Source organism: Wasmannia auropunctata, unplaced genomic scaffold (genome assembly GCF_000956235.1).
Source record: "Wasmannia auropunctata unplaced genomic scaffold, wasmannia.A_1.0 LD334721.1, whole genome shotgun sequence".
NCBI lineage: Eukaryota > Metazoa > Arthropoda > Insecta > Hymenoptera > Formicidae > Wasmannia > Wasmannia auropunctata.
In genome coordinates, this window is record NW_012028169.1 from 329,184 (window position 1) to 342,854 (window position 13,671).

A 13,671-nucleotide genomic window follows, 5' to 3' on the forward strand; every position below is an offset into this window, starting at 1 on the left:
AGAGAGAGAGAGAGAGAGAGAGAGAGAGAGAGAGAGAATGAGTTATTCTTTAAATACATTCATAATCTCTCTTCTTTCATCTCTTGTTCACATTTATAAGAAATGAAGATTATCAATAGTTGAATATTAATTTCTAATACAGTGTCATAAATTATGCTATTTGCACATAAATATAAATTTTATTTAATTTAAATTGGAAATTAAACTAATTAAGTATTTAATTAAATTTGATGTTGAGATAATGTTTTATTAAGTGCGTTATTAACTATTTATTTTTTAAATCCTATTTGCATATATCAAACGTAAAACTGTCTATCTGCTGTTAAATCAGAGCACTAGATTTGTAACGCTACTGTTTCCTCGATCATTTCTCAATCGTTTCTCGTTTAATCAGTCGCGATACACGAAATATCTGTACGCATGTACATACGTTGAATACGTCCAAAATTACTGTAACTTAAATGTTGAAGCATTCACGATACCAAGTACGTATTGGACCAAGTTAAAAATGCACGATGTCAGTGCTCCCTCAATCACATAACTTCGTAGTAATCGATCTTTGATTCAAAATCTTTCCTCGCTGCGAAACGTGCACCGTCATACGGACAAATTCTTCCGTTCTTCATTCTCCGGTTCGACTCTCCTTCCGCATCCGCGTTTCTTCACCGTCCGTCCTTCTCTCTCGCGCGCTCGCCTCCTTCCACATCCCTTTCTTCCCTCCGCGCGAGCGTCCCAGCCACCCCGACAGATAAAACTTCATCCTCCGCTCCGTTTCTCACACCGTCACCCATACCATGCCATTTATATACGATTTTTCTCGTAATCGCGAACATCCATTTACGACGGGCTCCTTCAATTTCTCGTTACCCCAACCCGCGGGCCCACCCGTGGCACCCTGCACCCCCGGTCGTGCCAGCAGCGTCGTGCCTCCCTTCTTCGGCTTTACGCCGCCCCCTCCACCGAAGCCAGACGTCCTTTGCTATTGATTTACGACGGCTATTTGCAAGATCACGCCGAGCGCGTTAAAACTTTCTACAACTGCGCCACGCCTTGTGTCGTATTGCTTCTCCTAGCGATTACGCCGAGTCATTCTGAAATGTTTCTGAAAGTTCCGCCGGGGATCGGACGCTGGCCAGGCGCGGGCGAGGAAGCCGCCGCCGCAAATCGCCCGAGGCTGTTGCTGAAAACGTGCCGCGCCGTAATAATTCGTTCTGCTTTCACGCTGCTTTCCTATTAGACGTACCACAGTGTCTGAATCCGCGCGAGTCCATATTGTGTTTGAAAACGTTATTATTTTTATAAAATCTTATCTTTCTAGAATGATCAGAACGCGATCAGAATTAGCTTTCTCCTTATTTTGCATAAAATTTTGTATGTGATCCGCATAATGACAGGACTACAGTAAATACTATTATGTGTGTTCTCTCTCACGAATAGAGAATAACAAAAATGTTAACTGTTAAAAATTGAAATGTTTATTGATGTTCAGGAAAAAAATAAAAACTCCTACAAACCGATTTGAGATATGAAAAAATTCTTCTATATCTCTTTTTTTATGTCTCGTGCAAAAATCGGAAAGTGTATATCTCTGTGTGTGAGTATATTTGTCCTCGGTATCTATCTAACAGTCAATCGGTCAAAACAATCTCTACGTTAAAACATCTGGTATCAGATCGAGTTGCGCTGCCAACAATTGGAGATGGTTATCATTTCCGTTTTCAAATTGGAATCGTGTCAACCTTTCAAAAATTCGAACAATCTAGAATCGATTCAACAACAGTCAGAATTTGTATAAATGCTTAAGGTAATTTAGAAAATCTTTTCGTTACTGAAACTTTTTTTGTTTATTAAATACAAGATAGCAGTCGTTTAAATCTTAAAGCTTTATAAAAACCGAGATATTGGCTTTTAAAATTATATATATATATATATATATATATATATATATAGTAATAAAATACATATAAAAAATTATTTAAAAGACACAGAGAAAAAAAGAGATTTTTGAAAATTTTTTCAGTGCTATTTGATTAATTATATGTATTTGTGGCGCAAATCATGCAATTCTTTTCCACATAGCAATCTCTAAAAGAGTAATTATTAAAAATAAAATATTGTGATTTTTTATTAAAGTGTAATTAAAAAGCATGGTGTAAGAATAGTTGTTTTAAGGTGTGCAAGCAATTTAATAATTTACAGCTAAATTTAAATGTGCTTTAAAACATGTTTACGTAAATCAATAGGAAGCATACGAAAAGTTTTCTATATGTGTGATCTAATTTTAATTTTGAAATTATTATGCTATTTTAGAAATATATTAAAGTTAATATTTTACGTGAACTTTATACTTGTTAGATTAGAAGAACAATGCATACAAATAATAATGTATCTTTTTTACGCGTATAAATTAAATAGATGACGTTAATAAAGCAACGGGGAAAACCCGAAAGGCAATTCTTCACAATACAATTAACAATGCATTACCACTTAACTAACGTATGACATCCACAAATTGTATAATACCACTGTTGTTAACCAAAATAATATAAAATACAATTGCAAAACAGCTTCGAATGGCATAAGCCGTTGAATCGGAACATCCGCGTAAAATGTTTATGCTAAAACATGCAGCCGCCGAATGAAAAGCTTAACGCAATACGGTTACGTGCAATCGCGCGTGCTTTAAAATAATTGAAACTTCAATAATTAATGCAAATGAAAGTGTAAAATGTACATCCATTAACGACGGCGCTTCGGTACGTTTTCGCCATCAATGTTGTAAAATCAGCGAACGGATCGAAACCATATGCGAAATCATGAAACGTTCTCGCCAAGGGGTTCGGCCGATGCGGCGCAACCTGGTTTAACGTGTCGAGATACCATGGCCATTTACGGCGCCAGCATATGAAAAGCTAGTCTACAGCCGCAGCTCGAGCACTCTTGATTCACCTCTGTCGACTCGTAAATGAATCCACTCACTTGATAGGCAGTTAAAGCGCCTGTTGCTTTAAGGATCGCATGTGAGCTCTTCGGCCACGTAATAGGTACGTACTATGGCGCGAGACACTGCCATGTCTCCTGATACGAGATTTCTAAATGTTTTTTTAGGCTCTTAACACGAACGATTCAATTAATTCATTAACATTTGTTTGATTATAGGCGTATAAAAGATTTCAGACGTTCAAAAGAACGTCATTCATGCTAGATGAAGATGTTCATTTTCATAAACACATTTCGGATTAGGTAATATTCTGGCGCTGAATTTAATAACGAATTGATGTAAAAATAAATTTCTATTTTAAACTTTTTTATTAGAAATTCATTTCAATTTTATAAAACTGTATGTATATGTTCACTTTTTGTATTTGTATAAATTTTTAATGTTAACTCACTGTAGTTTCCAACAATAATGCATCCGATTTAGAAACGATTTAATGTAAAGATTGTGACTTTAAATCTGAACATGATCTCTTGATTTTAACAATGTTGGTATGGTTAGGATCACCGTATTATTTTTCACTATTATATAATTATTTAATGTATTTACAATCGTTATTCTTATCAATAACAATTTATAATTTTGCTGAAGAAGGCTCAGTGTAGCTCGAAACGTTCGATGAATTATTGATGTATGAAAATATTTAATCCACGGTTTAATCATTTAATCTTTTTAATCTTTTATGCTCATTTCCATTAGCTTAAAATTTTATGTAATACTCTCAACTTCAATTAACGTTATTATTTTTAATTGATTATATTCAGAAAAAATTAATGCAATTATAATATAAATATGCTTTATATAAAAATTAGTTGAGTTTATTAAAACTGCTATCTAGTATTATATCTGTATATCCAGTAAGTTTTTCTAAAATGTTTCTCATCGATTTGGGACTATTTAAATAGCCTGTTGCTCGGTGAATGTAGTGTGTCGCTTATAATTTTTTAATTCCATTGTGAAGAAATCACATATCCCACGTGTGGAGATTCTTCCGATATGAAATTCTGTTCACGTTTACGCCGGTGCTTCCGACACCTTTTTTCACGTCCTTCGACAGCTGGCAACAGCTGTTGTGAAAAGCTGCCCAAAACGAAGACATAGTTCTCCAACGAAATACGAGACCGTTTCCGAGAGTTTATTTTTCTTTTTGCACGTCTGAGAAAAACAAGGCATATCAATTTTCCGCTATCGTCGTCCCATCTCTTTTCCCCTGTCTTTTTTCTAGTGAAAAATAGATTGTCTAAAGCGTAAGTCATAATTGGAATCACTGGATTTTGCTCTTATTACATAATAGACATTTTCCATATACGAAAGCGATTGTACTATCAATTTGTTTGTAATTGAAAATTATATATAAGCTTCTCTCCTACACAACATTAAATTGTATGATTAAAAAATGACATTCGTAGATTTAAAATTAAATTCAAATGATATCTTTAAATGTCTTGATTTTTATCTTAATAAATCGTAAGAGCTGGAGCAACGAACCTTTTTTAAAATTTACCTTTCATTCGATACCTTTTTAAAATACATAATTTCATTATCTCATTAAAAAACCTGTTTACTGAAATACTTTCGTATTAATGCGATAATAAGGTAAACACCGCGAGACATTAGTAGCGAGGCAAAACGATGATATGCGACATGCGTCGTCATACGGCATCGCGGCACATCCCCGGCACATCTCGGCGCGCTTTCGCACGCGCGCGTTACTGCGCGGCCGAAAATATACCGGCTCATAAACTGGAACAGTGTGTATGCAGGCTTATGGATGTGCCGGGGAGATGGGTAGGCAAGCTAGAAGGAGATTTAGTGAGATCTTAGGGTAAAGTGTGGATATTGAGGGTGTATCACTCACGGGCTGCGGTTGCGACCCACCAGTTTCTCTCCCCCCTCGCCGTCGATCCTCGGCGTAGGTTTCTGCCGAGAAACGCCATCCAGGTACATACCTGCACGTGAGTAGTGGATGCTAACCCGGTGCGCGGAACACATACCGACCTAGCCGTACGGATCGGTAGGCAGTCTCGGCCATTTATGTGTGTGTCCGTGCCATTAGTAACCCACAGCGCAGCAACATCTTCGACGGTAATGCAAATCGGAAATCCGCCCACTCAATTACACCGATGCAGTCCTAATCATGCGTGCACCGGAGCACATGCTGCAATCAATGTCCCTGCGGCATCTAATTCGTGCGATGACGGAGGATGACGGGTTAATACGAAGTTCGTCGACCCGTACGCCGCTGCAAAAAAAAATCGATAGGTCATCATAAATAATGCGCTCGTAGGATACGGCCTGAATGTAACATTGAAGTTACAATTTCAATTCAAGCATAAAACAATGAACAATTTATCGATGATTTTGATAATTATCACGTTTGAGAATAATCGAATGATCGTGCGATTAGCTGTTTTATGAAGACACTTAACAGAACCAATCCGAATTATGTAAAGTAGCCCCTCCACCCCCCCCCCCGTTATACTTTTCGCATTATGTGATGCGAGAAACGTGCAAATCTGCAAGAATGCATCTCGTCCATTGATAACTATGGAAAACAAAAATATTGAAATCGCACTGAGCAAATATTGAACGTGGACATAAGAATAATATGACGGTATATCCGTCAGTATGTTCTCGCATTCCATATTTGTACAGCAAACAAACAGCGATAAAAAAATCACGTGATACGCCCTGTGAAAGCGCGCGGTTGATATGGAAACGGCTGATAACGTCTTAAAAAAAATGGACTCAGGTCAATGAACTACAAAATCTAGAACAAAATTAACCAACGTCTCACAATTCTCAGATTAATCGCGTTAGAAATATTAATATTTTAATGATATTGAATTGTACATGTGTGCCAATTCTTAAAGATAGCATCTATTAAATAAGTAATTATTAATACTTAAATTTAATAAATGTTTCATATTGCCAAATATTCATCGCAAATATTCCGATTAATTATGCTTATTCACGGATAACACAAAAAGAATTAATATTAATATACTTTCTGTATTGCGTAACAGAAATGTAAGAGGCGTGCAAAACGAGCATTTACAGGTGATGTAATAATTACCTAATGATAAAGCTAAGTGTTCACTCAGATTTATTCAGTATCTCATATTTATATAATGAACAACAAGGATGAAAATCACATAACACCACGTGTGCCGTACAAGCGCGACGCGAGAATGACCGGTGGGTCCGAAGCTTTAACGAGGTTTACGGCTATAACGTAAGATTCATGTCCGGGAGAACATATCTTGATTATATTACATTACCATGTAAGGCGAGCCTAGTGATAACGAATGTATGGACAAGGTTCCCCGTGCCCGTGTACGGTCATAGATAGGCGTCGTTGCCATGCCGTACCGGTCGCATACGAGGTACACCCACTAATGGGAATTAGCACCAGTGGCACAATACTGTCCTCCCTATTCCCATATACATCGGGATCAATCAAATCTCCAATACCGCGGTGAGCTTCTCGATGACTACGTTTACAACGTAGACCGCGAGCTCATCAATCCGAACCTGCTTCGGCCGGGGAGTCGATATCGGTTTCTCCGCTTGCATTGTTATCGTGTACCCACCCAGACGACGTAGGACGACGTCTATATCGGAGAAGAGACGGGGTTCCGCAAGATACGGCATCGTAAGGAAATCTGTGGAAGGCATTATCCTTCGCATGGAAGGCGAATGGCGGCGTGGCGGGAGCGGATATTTCAACGCGTATATCCACGAGGCATTTATTTTTCGTCCAGGGTTTATGCAGGAGCATTTGCATATTTCCGTGACATCCGGGCATTTCGTCGTTCGACAGCAAACAAATTCGACGGGGAAGACTGACCCCGGCTTTTCGCGCCGCAATATTTTATTTCACGCGATCGGATTTGATATTTAATCACGTTGCTATTGCAACGCTTTTTCAAATCTATGAAAAAATACGTGCATAATTAAAGATATGGTAAAGTAATATTTTCGCGGTAAAGTGTAACACGAAGCTACACATATGTACCTTCGTAAATATATGCAATTCGGTACGTTTCCCAAAACGTTTTCACTTTGTAATATTCCTGTTCGCGATATATTTCATGAAATTGCAATATAACTCTCAATTACGAATATATACGGTAGTTCCGAGAATATCGCTTTTCTTGCAATATGTAATTTCGTTTATTTGTGCTAGAAATAATAATATTTAAATAAGTGCGATTGAATTTTTAATGCTGCAGTAATATCTTATTTACGTTTGTAATTTTTTATAAACTAAATACTTTAATCGTCATCCCTTTATCTCTTTTTAAATACACGCTTTGGTTGTTCTTTTATATAGCTCCTTCGCGTATTTATTAAAATAAACGATAAGTTTCTGATAATTAATAAATAAGTTTGTCACTCGTAAATATATAGAGATTGAGAATTATAGCGATTAGAGATCGAATCGATATTCGGGGTCTCTGCGAGGACCCATCGTCATCCCTCGTTCTCGCACTTGCACATAGGACATTCCTTAACGAGGTAAATATGACGGAGTCCTAGGTCTCCAGGGTAAGGATATCCTCGGCGTAAGGATGCAGTCCACGTACATGAGGGTGAGAAGAAATAAGAAGCGAAGGAGTTTCGAGTTTCGTTGAAGCTTTCATGATAACCATGGCGGATCTCTCCTTGTATTCACCCTTCCTCCCCCGCCCCTACCCCTGTCGACCCTCTCGCCATTCTCATGTTGCCTCCACTTCCTCTCCCTTTTCTACGAGACCACCTCTCAAGGCCCAGGTAGAGGGTGAGAGCACTCACTTCCATGCGAAACACCTCGTACGTTACAACTAGCCGAAAGAAAATCAGGCAAGAAGGAGATGCGCGACATGAATTCTTAGTATAGGCTGCCCGTTTCGTTCCGCCTTGTCTGATATTTCGTCATAGCGATGCCCATCATCGTAACGAACAAACTGGTCACCCTTTGATGCGCCTTTAATCGTATAAAGTGCAGTCGGTGATTTGAGTGTTCGCCACCAATGAATTAAGCGGTTACCATCAAAGAAGGAAAGAATAGCGATTGAAAGCGATCGGATAAAGAAAAATACTCTTGTTAGAAGTCAAAGGGAAATATTCATTTAACTCTGAATGGCAACTAGAGATTAATCGCTGATTGATAAACAATTGGCGTAAGTCAGTACAAAGCAGATCTCGCACAATTTAATGATTATCTAGATATAGATTCGCTAAGGATAGATTTGCGTAAAAAAAATAATTACGTAATAAAATAATGATCTCGAAGAATATTTTGTTTTGCGTACAAATGTCATATATCTCATAATTTAGTACACAATTACGAAATTGATAAAGTTATTACGACTTATTGTCAGTTACTTTTCTTAATGCAAGCGAGTTATCGAATATTAATAAAGATTATCTGAGAATCGGCAAGCAAATGTTTTCATCGAGAAGGAAAGAGAGAAACTGAAATATATATATAATATATACGAATAGTAAAACATAAACTTGATTTGCCGATTTGTAACGTTTAATTATTTAATATACATGTAATCTGCAGAGAAAAGATTAATAGAAAAGATGATACGCTATTGAAATACATATATTGTTTTTATATCATATTATAAAAAAAACAATTATATCATATTCTAAAAAAAACAATTTATTCCTCACTATAAATGATATTTTTTTAACAGAAAAAAATCGTAAATTTCAATAGCATGGGTCAACATGTTTGAAACTAATCTGAATACCTACAAATGTAAAATGTAGAGACACACTTGACCAAGTGTGTATCTGGAATCTGGAATGTATTCACAACTATTCGCAATCAAAATACGCAGGCTACATGTGAACAATGTTTAGGTATATGTGCGCTAAATTTAACACATTTTAGCATGCACTGCTGTAGGGTAGATGATATTTCTAAAAAAATAAAAAAATAAACAAAAAATGGTGGGTAAAACTTTCTATTTATATATATATATATATATATGAAATACTTGTAAGTTACAAACATCTTTTATTTTAGCGTATAACACGTACATTATGATCTTATTGTATATTGCATTATGTCTAATACAACATAGATATTAGTGATTTGATGTTCACGTAATAAAATGCAAATTCTATTTTCCTTTACAAGAAGATCCGAAAGCTTTCAGTGAGACTCATTAAGCTCATTAAGCCTACATGAGGATACAAGTAACTCGTGGCTGGTAAATCTTAAAGAACATCTACTAGCAACCTTGAACGTACATGGTATTTACTTAAGTGAATGAATATCTTGACATTGCAGTTTCAGTAGAGAATCTCGAAGAAGGCTATCAGATTAATTCCTTATAAAGTTTTTAGTGTTTTCGAGAAAAGAAATGCACTTGGCAGTAGCGACAATATCCGCTGATGAAGGTACTTATGTATGCGTGCAAGAATTTCGTACTTCTGCAACCGTATAAATAAATGTCAGTGTATGGAAATAAACAATTTTTTAAACCTTCTTTTACATCTATTATAATATTTCAAATAAAGTTTTAAAATAATATTACATGTTTTAAAGATTACACAGAGAGAGTTACTGTAATACTACGAAGACTTGGATATAACAATATATTTTCATTAACGTACTGCGTACAAATATTATATGAAATAATATTAAAACCATTTTTCGTGAAACAAGATGTGAGAACAAAGCATCGTATCTTGATTATACGGCCATGAGCTAGGAGCTAAAGTCTTTATTCTTCGCGAGAATTAAACAATGTAGCAAAGTGCAAAGTACGAAGAATTGGCGGAATTTTTCCTTCCGTGCGGCGAGACGGGGCCGCTTATTTTCGTGCATGATAAATTTCCAGGTGATTACACCGCAAGCTTCTTATTAGATTCAGCCATTCATTAATTATACGTTAATTAATCATGCTACTTCAGTTACCCCACTTTCCTAACGTAACGGAGATGGCTATTCATCTGGAGGAGACTGCCTTGTGCGCGGCATTTTCGCGAAAAACGAGGCCACCCCCTTATACCACCTTCCACCCTACTTTCCAACAGTGAATTTATTAATTAAGCGTCCTCCTTTATGTCATTAATCGGCCACGCATTTTCCCTCGCTTTTTCCCCTACGCTAAAACGGAGCGAATCTTACTTTTCAAAAATTTCCCTTCGGAAGGGACAGAGCCGGGCCGAGCTCTTATCTACGCTATTCGTCCTTGGCCTTCATAAAAATGGACGTACCCACTCCAGATCCCCGGAACGACCTTTTATCGAGTGGCTTTTGCGACGGTTCTCGTATCAAGACGCCTTTGCGCTTTCGGCCGCGTAGCTACCGTCATTTTCATTGCCATTCTATGAGGAGGGTGCGAAGTCTGGGACGTGCAGGAAACGACATTGCACGAAGAAGGAAATTCCTTGTGGATTTTAGTACCTTTGTACGGCGATCGATACTCGATACATGGCACAGATTTAGATACCTGCCTTCAATGAGCTCGCTCTATTGAGGTTTATCTCACTAACAACATTGCCGGTCCTAACAAAGAGAGATTGGCAAAAAAAAAATTGTACTTAATGCGATATGTACTTTTTTAGAAGTGTTACCTACAAGTAATGAAATAATTTCTTCTCTTTAATTTGAATATTTATTATTTTAATTTAAAAAATTTTTCAATTAATTATTTTAAGAGAAAAATATTCTATAAATATTAAATAAAAGATTTTGATGCAAATTGTATATAATATTTTTCAAAAATGTCGCAATAATCTGATTAAATAAAACTCTGTTTTACAGCTATTATATTAATTTCTATTATATTTCGAATTGTGTGTGTTAGAGCTCTTATATTATAAGCTTATTAATAAATCGTTATTATATTATAATTACATATTTGATGAAACGATTTCTTTTTATTGAAAGAACTATACAAAACTCAATAATATATACTTATATATATCAGTATTTTGTTCAATAAACAGAAAAAATATATATCGCTTCAAATAATTTGCTTGCCTTAGATCAGTCTGTGAAATGAATAATGTAATTTTTAATGTACATATGCAAAAGCAGTTTACATTTTGAAGTAGAAACATAGACCGTACTCTGTGTGTTAGTTACAAAAGGTATAATTAACTTTTCAAATGCCTGTGTGAACAGTGTTTCGTGACTACCTACGCGAAAGTACAAATTCGAGACTGCAAAAAAAAAATAAAAGTAAGTGGAGGAAAACTCATTTCACGTGTTCCAGTTCTCTGAACTCGATAAATTTCCACCGCGGATGCTAATCAGGGCAGACATCGACTTCTAAAGTTTTCGTCCGCTGCGTAGCAAAGGAACAAGAGGGATAATAACAATAATAATGATGAGAATAATAATTATAATCATTCATGATTTGCGATTCCATCCAACAGACAGAATGTCGTTACGAACGAATAGAGAAAAAGTAAATGTACAAAATCATATCTCCTACCTCGGTTGAGATTTAAAGTTACAATTACTTTGCTATATTTTTTAACAGAAAACGTAAAATTGTGACGAGAGAGAGAGAGAGAGAGAGAGAGAGAACAGATAATACTTCTCTAAAGTACGAAAGAAGAAAGACAAAAAATTTATTGAGAAAACCATCTGTGCGAAAAGTTAGTTATTATAAACCTACTGTGATAATAGCTAAATTAATTGAATCGGGATTATCCAAGCTCAGCGTTTAACCCTCGAAGCAGAGAGTTATTAAGATACGATTTCACCCTAAGACAATCTTTAAGATCGAGTTTCGCTCAGACCTGAGATAAGTCGTAATTAATCTGTATTGTCAGAATTTCAATTAATTTGCACTATGTGGGAAATACAAAACAACCAAGTAGTTTTTGTAATTTTGTATGTATAATTATTACATGTAAATTAACTAATTTTATAACTCTTATTTAATAATAAAAAATTTTTAAAACTTTTTAAAAATAAAAATAGATAGTAAATTATCATTATTTATTATTAAAACGGTAAATTATATGTAGCAATATAATAGAACATAAATTTAAACTGTAAATTCTATATTCACAAATATATATATCACTTTACAGCATATAAAGTGGTAAAATATATATTATGAAAAAATATAGAGAAAATCTAAATAAAATTTAAATAAACTATATATTATAATACGTCAATTACATAAAGTATTTAGATTATTTTTTATATTTATTACAATTACTAATCAAGGTATTACTGTTGGAAGTATTTATCAGAAACGTACTTCCTCTAATAATCTCCAACCTGAGTCCGGAATTGAGCGGCAAACCGACTCGGCCACGAAGTCCTCCCTTCGCTTTTTACCGCCATAGCTCATTAGTCGTCGTCGTCGTCGTCGTCGTCGTCGTCGTCGTCTCCGCTCCGCAACTCATTTGTACGGCCCCTCGAACAGGAGCAGATTGGCCGACCAGCGGCGGCCGACGGCGGGGGTGGGAATTTTTGGAAAATTGAAATATTTCACATACGGCGAGCCGAGCCTGCCGACAGCTCAGACCAGCGCTTGAACAGCGCCGGGATATTTGGCACGCGTATATGCACTCCGTCCTCGGCGACACAATAGATTTACGTATTCGGGTAAAAGAGGGTAGAACAGTGGTACTACGATAGCCGCGGGGAATCAGCAATCTTGGCAGCGTCCCAACTGTCGCAAATAGGTACGTTGTGCTAACAGTAGGAAGGGGCGTATGATTCTTCTTCCCCTACGTCTCCCTTCCTTTTTTTTTTGCAATTCACTATTTTCAAACATATATACAGACGTACGCATAGAACGAGGCGCGTATGTGTAACGTATCTATATTTTAATGAACATTCTCTTTCTGAGACGTATATATATATATATAGATACATACGCGGTCCATACAATTCGTCACGTTCAGACCAGGCCATTTACGGGTGTATCCCGGTCTGGCATCGATCCCGTCTGAAATTCGTTGCGGGAATGAAATAAATCGATTCGAACTGCAACGGAACATATATCGCGGGCTTATGTGCGATAAGTTATATAGCAAGGCGATATTTTGTTCTCCTGATAATTTTACAGTTTTTGGTCATGTATTCTTTATGGGTCTAAACTCTCTCTCGCACTCGATAGTACTGCAATCTTCTTAACATTAATTTCGTAATTTCAAGGTAAAAATAATGTTTCTCAAATACTGTACGCGTAATTCACAATAAATTAATTAATTATTTAATATTTTAAAGTTGTTAGATATCTAACTCGTTTATAAAAATATTGATATTATTGATTAATTTTAGGAAAAACTCAGCATTTTTTTCGAGATTATTAATGATAGGCAAAATTAGTGTAATTCAGCATTGTCGCATAGTTTATTTGCTAGACATTACACAAATGTCTATCAAATATATCCAATATATCAAACATATATAAGTACGTAGATTAAAGGGAATATTATGTTTAGATCATAATCTATAACATAATTTTAAATTAATAGCACTCTAAATTTCTCATCTTGATTGTCTATCTCGTCACTTCAATTATATAAATGACAAATCAATAATAATCACATTCGAAGTGAAGTGATTATCCATTTGCGAGCTAGAATAATGCATAATAATTAAAGCAAATGCTGCGCTTTCAGAGCGGCATTATATAGTTCGTCACACTCGCAGCTGAATCGTACTTACAAATTCAGATCGCAATGGCGCG

General features: G+C 36.0%; 1 long non-coding RNA gene across 2 annotated transcripts in view; it reads right to left on the reverse strand.

Annotated features, from left to right (window-relative positions):
- The window catches only part of LOC105458067, a 77,509-nt gene that overhangs the window by 32,882 nt on the left and 30,956 nt on the right, over positions 1-13,671 (reverse strand). The window contains exon 3 of one of the 2 annotated variants that reach the window (XR_975483.1): positions 4,857-5,240. This is a non-coding gene — a long non-coding RNA (uncharacterized LOC105458067). Of the gene's footprint in view, positions 1-3,749; positions 5,241-13,671 lie in introns of those variants that run through there. The other variant, XR_975482.1, reaches the window with a different exon arrangement.